This window comes from Amborella trichopoda, chromosome 11 (genome assembly GCF_054954075.1).
Source record: "Amborella trichopoda isolate Santa Cruz 75 chromosome 11, AtrichopodaSantaCruz75HAP2 v2.0, whole genome shotgun sequence".
Classification (NCBI taxonomy): domain Eukaryota; kingdom Viridiplantae; phylum Streptophyta; class Magnoliopsida; order Amborellales; family Amborellaceae; genus Amborella; species Amborella trichopoda.
The window spans coordinates 16,374,060-16,384,438 of NC_142346.1; the positions used below are offsets into that span (position 1 = coordinate 16,374,060).

The 10,379-nt window shown below is 35.9% G+C and overlaps 1 long non-coding RNA gene across 1 annotated transcript; it reads right to left on the bottom strand.

Moving 5' to 3' along the window:
• Window positions 1–1,839: 1,839 nt before the first annotated feature.
• Window positions 1,840–5,003, bottom strand: LOC148779774 (uncharacterized). Its single transcript, XR_016044719.1, has 4 exons — window positions 3,318–5,003; window positions 3,091–3,231; window positions 2,585–3,002; window positions 1,840–2,479 (listed from the first exon to the last, which is right to left on the bottom strand). It is a non-coding gene; the product is annotated as an uncharacterized LOC148779774 (long non-coding RNA).
• Between the last annotated feature and the right edge of the window lie 5,376 nt (window positions 5,004–10,379).

Below are 10,379 nucleotides of genomic sequence, written 5' to 3' on the forward strand. Positions count from 1 at the left end.
ATCGCCGTATGACCAAATCCTTTGGACGGACCCAATATAAAACATCACCGGACCGCGGTTATTAGTTGCCAGACAAATACTACATACCGGACTGCTTTTCACAACTACCAGAGTGCTTAGCAAACAATGATACGTCGGAATGCACATCTATAACACCAGACTGAACCCACTCCAGTAGTAACAATGCCGGAGTTAACCAAGTACAAATTCGCCGGATCGTGCTCATAAATCTTTGGTTTGAACAGACTCCTCTAGCTCCAAGGAGAAAATTGCTGGTCCGCTATTCTTGACATGCTGGAGAGCCCATGTATCCAGAGAGCTACTCACCGGATCGAGGCTCACAAAAGCCGGACTACCTGACGATATCGTCGGTCTAATTCTATCTAATGCTGGACTAACCTAGCTTGTTACAACTCTATTAAACTGCTGATTGATTGTGCCAGAGTGATTGTGTATAACGCCGGAGCACTTTGCAGTAGTATCGGCCTGATAATTTTCCAGGGGGCATAGTGCCGGGCCGCTGTTCTTCCATTGCTGGAGTGCCATGAATCTAGTGAGCTATTCACCGGACTGAAGATCAAAATCGCTGGACTAGTTGAATGTATCGTCGGTCTGCTCCTCTAGAATGCCGAACTAATGTAGCTTGATACCTTTCTGCCGGAATGATTAAAGATTTTGCCGGAGTGCCTTTGTATATCGACGGATTGCTTTAGTTAATCATCAGACAGATAATTTTCCAGGGAGCAAAACATCGTTCAGGTGTGCTCAGAACGCCGGAGTGCTCATGAATCCAGTGAGCTTTTCACGGGACCGAGGTCACAAATCGGTGGACTGCTTCACATTATCGTCGCTTTGCTCCTATATAGTGCCAGACTGATCTGGCCTCATAAACCTTTGCCGGACTTCTTCGTGATTTTCCCGGAGTGCTTGTATACTTTGCCAGAGCGCTTTGCTTTAACACCGGACTGATAATTTTCTAGGGAGCCGGTCCGATGTGCTTCGTTGGAGTGCCAATGAATCTAGTTTTTACTAGACCGAGCAAGTGAAGTGCCGGATTGATCTTGCATCCAGCAAGTTGAGTGCCGGTCTATTATAATGAAGTGTGGGAGTTGCTTCATCATGTGCCGGAGGACGTTCTGCAAGTGCCGGAGCGCTTTGTGTAAGTGTCGGAGCACTTTATACAAGTGCCGGAGTGCCCATATATGTTACAAGAAATATGAACATGTAATTTCCAATGTATTTGGCCTATGAACAAGGGCTTATGCAATGATCCAAGAAAATTGAATCCATCAACCCAATGGATTTCCAAGAAAATTGAATCCATCAACCCAATGGATTTGGCCAATGAACAAGTGCTTATGCAATGATCCAAGAAAATTGAATCCATCAACCCAATGGATTTCGCCTATGAACAAGTGCTTATGCAATGATCGAAGAAAATTGAATCCATCAACTCAATAGATTTGTCAAAGAAAATTGAATCCATCAACCGAATGGATTTTGCCTATGAACAAGTGCTTATACAATGATCCAAGAAAATTGAATCCATCAACCCAATGGCTTTGGCCTATGTATTGACCTATGAACAAGTATTTATGCAATGATCCAAGAAAATTGAATCCATCAACAATTTTATCATATCAATCTTTACAAACTCATTCATATCAACCTTTTCAAAACATGAACTATATTGATAAAGTTACAAACTCGTTGGCCTATGCTTGACCAAGTTTCAAAGCGGGAACTACATTAATAAAGAACAACACATTGAGTATTTAAAAGGGTATTGATAAAGAACACATTGATAAAGAACAACATATTGGTATTGATAAAGAACAACACATTAAGTACTTAAAAGGGTATTGATAAGGAACAACACATTGAGTGCTTAAAAGGGTATTGATAAAGAACAACACATTGAGTACTTAAAAGGGTATTGATAAAGAACACATCAACATAATGCTTTCATTAACATAATGCCAACAAAAGAATGTAAATTGCATTAACTGTCTATTATGATATAGTAGCTTCAATTTCAAAAAAATACATAAGTTTCATTTTCTTGGCCTCAACCATCTCTTTGGCCAACTTGCAATAGCCTTGCCCTTATCATTTTTGCTTTTGTTCTCCACTCATTTTCCTCATCAATCTAGCTCTCTATTTCCTTGTCATTTTTGCTTTTTGTTCTCTTCTCATCTTTCTCACCAGCCTCGCTCTCTCTTGCCTCATCTCCACCATCTCCCTCTTTAGTATTGCTTTCCTCATCTCCACTATCTCCATCCTCACTCTAGTTGTTGTCATCTCCACCTTCTATATCCTCGCCATCACTTCCACCATCTTCCTCCACAATCTCCTCAGCATTATCTGTAGGAGTGTTATGCACTAACAAATCGTGGGTCGTCTGTACCAAATATTTGGATTTCCCTGCTATTACTTCACCACGAAGTGCAGCTTGTAGCATCCCTATACAGGTTAATCGCTGCAAGTAGACAATAAAAGTAATATAAATCACTGCAAGTAGATAATGAATAGACAATTATTTTAAGTCAATAAAAACTAAAATAAACTAATTAAAAACATATACCAAGCTCCTCTCGTCATCATGGCTTGCAAGGGGGGGGCTGCGACTGTGAGGGGGAGCTCAGGGGAGTATTTCCATATTTATGAGTGAACATGCTGTACCAAGCCATATATTTATTTGTAGGCATGCTACCATATTTATCTACGGCTTCCTTGACAACATTGCGTTCTCGTTGCCGCCAGTCGCTTATCTCAATAGCCAACTCATCAATCCAACTAGTGGGGTGTAGACCGACCTTCTCCCTCCTCTCCCACTTGGGTGGCCCAACAGGTATAACTTGCAACTTCCCACATTGCCGCAGCACACGATCCAACATATAATACTTTGTAATGTGGAAATATTTCAAATATGATCTGCACAACGCGCTTTCTATACTGAGTTTATCTAATGGGTTGTAATCCTCATATGGTTACCAATTCACCTATAAAAAAAAAGTACAAGTATTTTGAGATGTCTTATAAAAAACATAATATTAACCATGTCACTTACAACAAAAACATAACACTAACCATATTAATTGAGATATCATCAAATGCTGATAATGGGTCTTTGCAGCGTGGTTGTTTCTTCCACTTGCAAGCTCTAGGTATTTCTATGGTTATAGTTTTAGGTTTGGTGCATAGAGCTCGAAAATGCTCATAAATCCAACACTGTACAAAAAAAGAGTAGAAGTATTAGTTTGAAGCCAAAAAGACTACAAATATGTAAATATTGACTAAAGAAAGGTGTAAATTACCTGTAGTAGTATCGCTGACCCACTAAAATATGTATCCCCGTCCACGACCTTAGACAATGAACGATACAAGAAGGCAAGTGCTGCTGCACCCCATGTATACTTTCCAACCTCATCGAGATCTAGGAACAATTGTAGGTAACTTGTAAGCGTGGACCCTTGAGATGCGTCAACAAATATCATTGTGCCGACTAAATATAGGAAATATGCTCGAGTATGTTGAAGGAGTTTTAATTTGGTAGGAGTTTTTGGTAGTTGACCAAATTTTGTCCTCAAACAGGTATGTTTAGGACAACTTAATTTATCACCTTTAGGGCAATCTCCCAAATACTCCATGATGAAAGTCTTGTAGTCTGTAGGTCTGATGCCGGTTACAAGCTCTCCTATCACAGGTATCCTCAATATATGCTACACGTCATACAAGGTTGGAGTCATCTCACCAACAGTCAAAGGTGCAATATTTGTCACCTTGCACCATTTTCCTATAAAGGCCCTCAATAAACTACAATCGATATTGGAGACCCCAATGTCTACCAAGGAGCTCAATTTGGTCTTCTCGACCAAAGCTACCTATCGTGGATCTAGCTCCCATTTCTTAGGGTCTTAGTTGATTAATTAATACGGAAATTTTTCTTCTTCTGAAATGAAGTTCAACATTAAATGACATATATTAGTTATAAACAATATACGAATTATATAAATAATGTAAATCATGAAGTAAAATAAATAGACTATCGTACTTTTCCCTTTGATCGAACGAAGTGGATGGGTCCCTTGTTCCTCTTGACTCTTCTGAGTCTTGCATCATTAAATCTATTTATATTATCATAGTTTTACATATGCACTTCACATCAATTAAGAGGATATGTACATATGCATTGGCAATAGAAACAAAAAAGAGAATAATGAATGCAATAACAACAAAAAGAATAATATATGTAGCCCAATAGAGTAAAAAGAGAATAATGATTGTAATATAAAAAAAGAGAATAATGAATGCAATAACAAAAAAGAAAATAATATATGTGGTCCAATAGCGCAAAAAAGAGAATAACAAAAAGAGAAATATATATGTGCCCCCCAAGTGAAAAATTTACATAAATAGAATAAATTCCAGTGTTTCCCACAAAATGGTTGTTACAAATTAAAAAAGACCAAATAAAAAAAAATAAGTACAAGCACATGATTTCAAGTAAGTGCTTTACATGTTGCCCTGTTATGACTAGTTCCTTTGCAACGACTACAGTACATAGGTCGCACTGGTATTTCTTATGACTCGATGTGCTTATTTTTAGGTCTGCCAGGGGGGCGTCTTGAGTGAGGTGGAAGCACTCTTACTTCTTCTAGAGGAAGCTGTCCACATAACCTACGCCCAAACATTTCAATCAAGGTAACTGGCATGATAGCTATATAATATGTTTTACGAAATTTTGCAAATGTTAAATATTCTTTACAATAGTCAACAGGGTCCCTATTCATTAGTTGAAGGGCTTTACAAGCATGCTTACAAGGCAAACATATTATTTGCCGACACCGGCATTCACATTCTCGTGCAATAATATTTACCGTATAATTCATGCGATCACCCCTTGCTTCATACACTGCTCCATTTGAGGCCACAGTTACCCTAAAGGAAAGGGATTCCTTAATGATTTTTTTTTTAATTCGTTTTGAACTTTCAGGGTAAGTATTGTACTCTAGGCTTCAGCTTTCAAATTGCGAGTGGCCATTAGTTCCATGATTTATCTCCTGATCAAGTCAACACACTGGAGAATTGACATATCTCGTGCTTCTAGAATTCACTTATTATATGACTCAGCCACATTGGTTGTTACTTTGTCATATCGATTACCTCTGAACTGTGATGTGGCACAACGATTTGGTAACGTTTCCATGAACCACTTGAATGCATCCTCAGAAAGTGATCTAATTTCCACCATCTTATCAAAATACTCTTGCTGTGTATATGCTCTATATGCTCCGATAAAGTTACATACAACTGCCTTCTTAACGTTATTAGGTATGTGTTTGCATTCCTTCTTAAAATTCTCCGCTAAGTGACGCTCACAGAAGGCATGAGACAAACTGTATCAACTAATCCAGAGTGTTTATCTAATAAAAAAATAATTTCACAATCCGTCCAATAGCAATTTTTAGATATTCCATAAACCATAATCAGTTATCGGTATTTTTGGCATCTACAATTTCGAATGCAATGGGAAACATTTGACCATCCCCATTGAGTGAGTTTGCAGCAAGTAGAGTCCCTAGGTATCGTGCCTTTAGTGATGCCCCATCGAAAAATAAAAGTGGATGACATCCATTTTTAAAGCTATATATTGATCGGTGAAAGTTTAAGAACAATCGACGAAATATACCTCCTGACCATACTTGTCATGTCGCATAACTACCAGGATTCGTCTCTATTACACAGTTTACATATGCTGGTAACTGGTTGTATGTCTCCTCTTACGAACCATGTATGTCTTTGATGGCTGTTTCTTTTCCTCGCCAGGCCTTCTAATAAGGTACTTCTAACCATAATCTCGAGATAAATCACTCATGATTTCTCTAGCCTTGTAATGTACAGTATCACTTAATTTATCCTTGATTAATGATACAATAAATTTTTGTGACACTCTTCTCTGTACATATTTGCTTGTCCTTAATTGCATGAGTGATTTTTTGTCCATGTTTTGATTTGAAAAACATTCGCCCTACCAAGCTTCGCACGATATATCTCCCATTTGCATCTATCACCCTTGCATTTTTTCCTTATGCGATACCCCTCATTTTTAACCAGAAGGTATGTGAAATGGTTTGCTATAGCAAACTTGCTAAGGGCTTTTCAGAAATCTTCTAAAGATTCGAACTGTTGTCCTACCCCAATAAGTGCATCCTCCCATATGTTAAGCAACCTTGTTGCATTGCTTGATTCAAAGCCAGATACTAAAACATTAGAGGGTTCTGGGGTCTGCCTCTTCGACTGTCATAGTATTATTTGTAATACTTCTACTGCTATGTTCACTCCCATGAAATACATACACGAGTACTTGATTATTGCCTTCATGGGCATTCAACATCCTAACAATATCATCATTAATAAATAGGTTTATCATAAATTTTCTATTTCCTGGGACAAAATACCTTAGTGATAGCAAGTGCATGTCAAGTGAGAAACGCTCTGCTACTTATTTTCGCATGTCATTTAACTTAGTTTTACAATCAGTAAAAAAGGTAAATGCATCACCACCGATATAATCTAAAGTCCTATCGTCATTTGTTCGGAGTTCTCCACCAAAAATGTAATAAATTAATCTGCTATCACCCATTTTCTTTTGTCCTGCACAATATTTGTAGTAACTTCACCACCAATATACTAGCCTTGAGCTTGCCCTATGCTTATTCAGAAAGTTTTTTGTAACAAGAATTTGTACTAAATTTTAACAAAAGAAAAATGATGAGTCATCATTTACAAGTTCAACAAAATGCAGTAAAAATAACCTAAAAATTATTACTATCAACGACATCCATACATTAAAAATTGTTTTTTAAAAATAACTCGACAAATTTTTAAGAAAACTTTTTGTAACAATAATTTGTACTAAATTTTAACAAAATAAAGATGATGGATGATCATATACAAATTCAACAAAATATAGTAAAAATAAGAAAAACATTATTACCATCAATCACATCCATACCTTAAAATGACAAATACAGAAACAATGACAATATCCATAACAAATTAAGAACACAAATCAATACATCTTAAGCCATTATCAATCCATTCCTTCAATTCTTATTGACAAATTAAATTTTAACAAGAGCTACGCAAATTAAAAATTATTGTAAACAAGAATTGCTACTAAATTTCAACAAAAGAAATAGTATGCATCAACATCTATAAGATCAACAAAATACAGTAAAAAAAAAAAACCCAAAAATTAGTACCACCAATAATATTCATACCTTAAAATGACAATAGAGACATACTGACAATATCCATAACAATTTTTTAAAAAAATTAATACATCTTAAGAATTACCTATCAATTCTTTCAATTGTATAACAAATTAAATACAGACAATGTGGCTATCTTTAACTCCAAACTTGAAGTTACAACATTAATATTAGATAAAATTCTAAATATTTAGTTGAAATATTTTTTCATACGTGGGCCTCAAAAATCGAGCTCGACCTCTGATGAGGCTCGTTTCAAGATAAATGTGCTTTGTGGGACCTTTATCGATATTTATGGGCCTTCGATTGTAGAGAGAGAGGGACAAAAAAAATTCATATAGACAGTGGCACATTTGATTGTAGCGAGAGATTGGATTGTAGAGAAAGAGAGAGATAAAAAATGGGTTCTCTGTGGGAGAGAGTGAGATTGAGAAAAAAATAGGTAGAAAGTGGTAAGTGGGGCCTTGATAGGTCGTGAGAGAGAGTGAGTAGGTCTTGAGGAGTGAGGACTCTTTCACTGTGATGGAGGAGATAATGCACACAGGGGAGTTTTTCATCGCGATGAAGGATATACTGCAGGTAGGAGAAGGGCGTGAGGGGAGATAGAGGAGAGAAAATGGGAAATTAGGGAAAGGGGAGATCACCGCAGGTGCTGCTGAGAGAGAGGAAGCCGCAGGGTAAAAACGCGTGAGATGTGAAAAAGGGTAAAATTGGACGTTAAAAACGAGGGAAGGTAAACTTGTATTTTTATTTTTATTTTTTTGAGGTTGAGGGGTTGGGGGTATTAGTCATAAAAGTCACATTTTATAGACGGGGGGGGGGGGGGGGGGGGGGGGGGGGGGGGGGGGGGGGGGGGGGGGGGGTGGGGTGGAGAAGTTACATTTTATAAAATTTAAGTGTGAAAAAATTAAGGTGGGGGTAGAGGGTATTAGTAATTTTCCTTTTTTTTATTTTAGAAGAAGATAATTCTGCTCTTATTTCTAAGCCTTTTTTTTAAAAAATTAGAGTTTTAACACGTTTTCAAAATGCCAGATTTTTTTTTTGAAAAAATAATATTTTAATTAAAAACTTGCTAAGACAAGGCCATATTGAAATAGACTTTAAGGGCCATGTTATACCAAAAGGACTCATAAATATAGGTTTTTTAAAGGGGAAAGCTTTCTATGCTTCCTCTACAGCGTAAAACTTATATACTTCCTCTTATTCAACCGTCCATTTTGAATGGAAGGCTAAGATTGTCCCAATCACAATGTCACGTCTACACTATATTTTTATTTTTTTTCTATAAACTATTTGATACCAAAATTTGGACGTCCAATCCTCTATTAAACTCTAGCTAGCAAAAAAATTTAAAAAATATTTACAATAAAATAAAATAACCAAAATACCCCTGAAAGTTTCAAGGGGTATTTTGGTAATTATAATTTATCAAAAATTTATTTTAAATATTTTTTATAGGTGCGCCCCAATGAGAAGATGACAAGTACCAAATTTCATATTCATACAATTTGTATAAAAAAAAAACTAAAAATAAAATACTTTATGACATCGGATCTAAGATCAAACGGTGAGTGACTCTCTTGATCAAATTTGGACGGCTGGATGGTAGGGGAAGCATAGAACTTCTATGCTGTAGGAGAAGTATAGAAACCTTTCCCTTTTTAAGGTGCAGGCTATAGAAAGAGAGTTGAAGTTGTAGCATTCTTAAAGGAAAAAGTTTATACAGAGCCGGGGCTCTAAATAATCAAATTAAAACCTACCTCAAAAATTTCACTAGAAGTTGTTTTGATGCTCAAATATCCTCAAATTGATCATCTTGACATCAAGATGTATAGACATGAGAAAAAAATAGATTTCAAGTTTTGGAAGAAATACATTATGTAATGCAATTTTGGACCGTCAATTTTCAATATTTTCAAATTTTAATAGATCTGCTCTATCTACACTATTTTTTAAACTTTAAAATTTTATAATTCAAGATGAAAACATATTTTAAGGCTATCACAAAGATTTGCAGTATTGAAACTACATTTTTCGGACACCATTTGAAGATGCGCTATATTTTGACAAACGGCAAATTGATAAACTAGTCCACGCAAATAAATCATAAAGGCAAATGGTTTCCTAATTCCGCAGGAGTAACTATCCATGTACTCCCTCAGATCTAACACATGTTAGTAACTTTTAGATCTCAAATTTTGGGATCTAATCTCCATTAACCCATAAACTAATCTTTAATATATCTAACACATGTTAGTAACTTTTAGATCTCAAATTTTGGGATGTAATCTCCATTAACCCATAAACTAATCTTAATAAAATAAATTTCCAAAAATAAACTCTCTAAGTATTAGAAAAAAAAAAATCCTCCAGATTGAATAATGACCATCCAATTTTTGAAGAGCCAGATCAAGTGCCACAAACTCAAAATTCAAATTTTTTATTTTGAAAATAATTATCTAGTAGTTCTTAAGTAGTTCCCAAAATTTTGGACTAAAATAATCTTTCCAAATAGGTGCTTTGCACAAGAGAATAATGCATAGTATGCTCATGCAAGAGCACAATATACATGCTCAATCATAAACCCACATCTCAGCAAATTCCACTTGAAAGAGAAGGAAAAAGTTTATATAAGTGAAAGGCTCTAAATAATGGCACCTCAAAAATTTCACGACATATTGTTTTGATGCTCAAATATCCTCAAATTGATCATTTCGACCTTCAAAAGATATAGACATAAGAGAAAAATGAATTCAAGTTCTGAAAATAGTACATCTTGTAATGCATCTTTGGGCCGTCAATTTTTAAGATTTTTAAGTGTTCATAAATATGCTCGATCTGCACTATTTTTAAAGCTTTAAATTCTATAATTAGAGATAAAAATATATTTTAATGCTATCCCAAAGATTTCTAGTATTGAAACCACATTTCTCGATACCATTTGAAGATGAGCCTAGGCTCTATACAAACCGCACGCAAAAGAGAAACATGTCATCATAGACGAATAGCAACTGCCCAAGTTCAAGTGTTCTACATTGAAGAAGCCTCACTTGTGGAGCATTCCCTTCAAAATTAAGGAAAAGGTTTCTATACTTCCCCTAC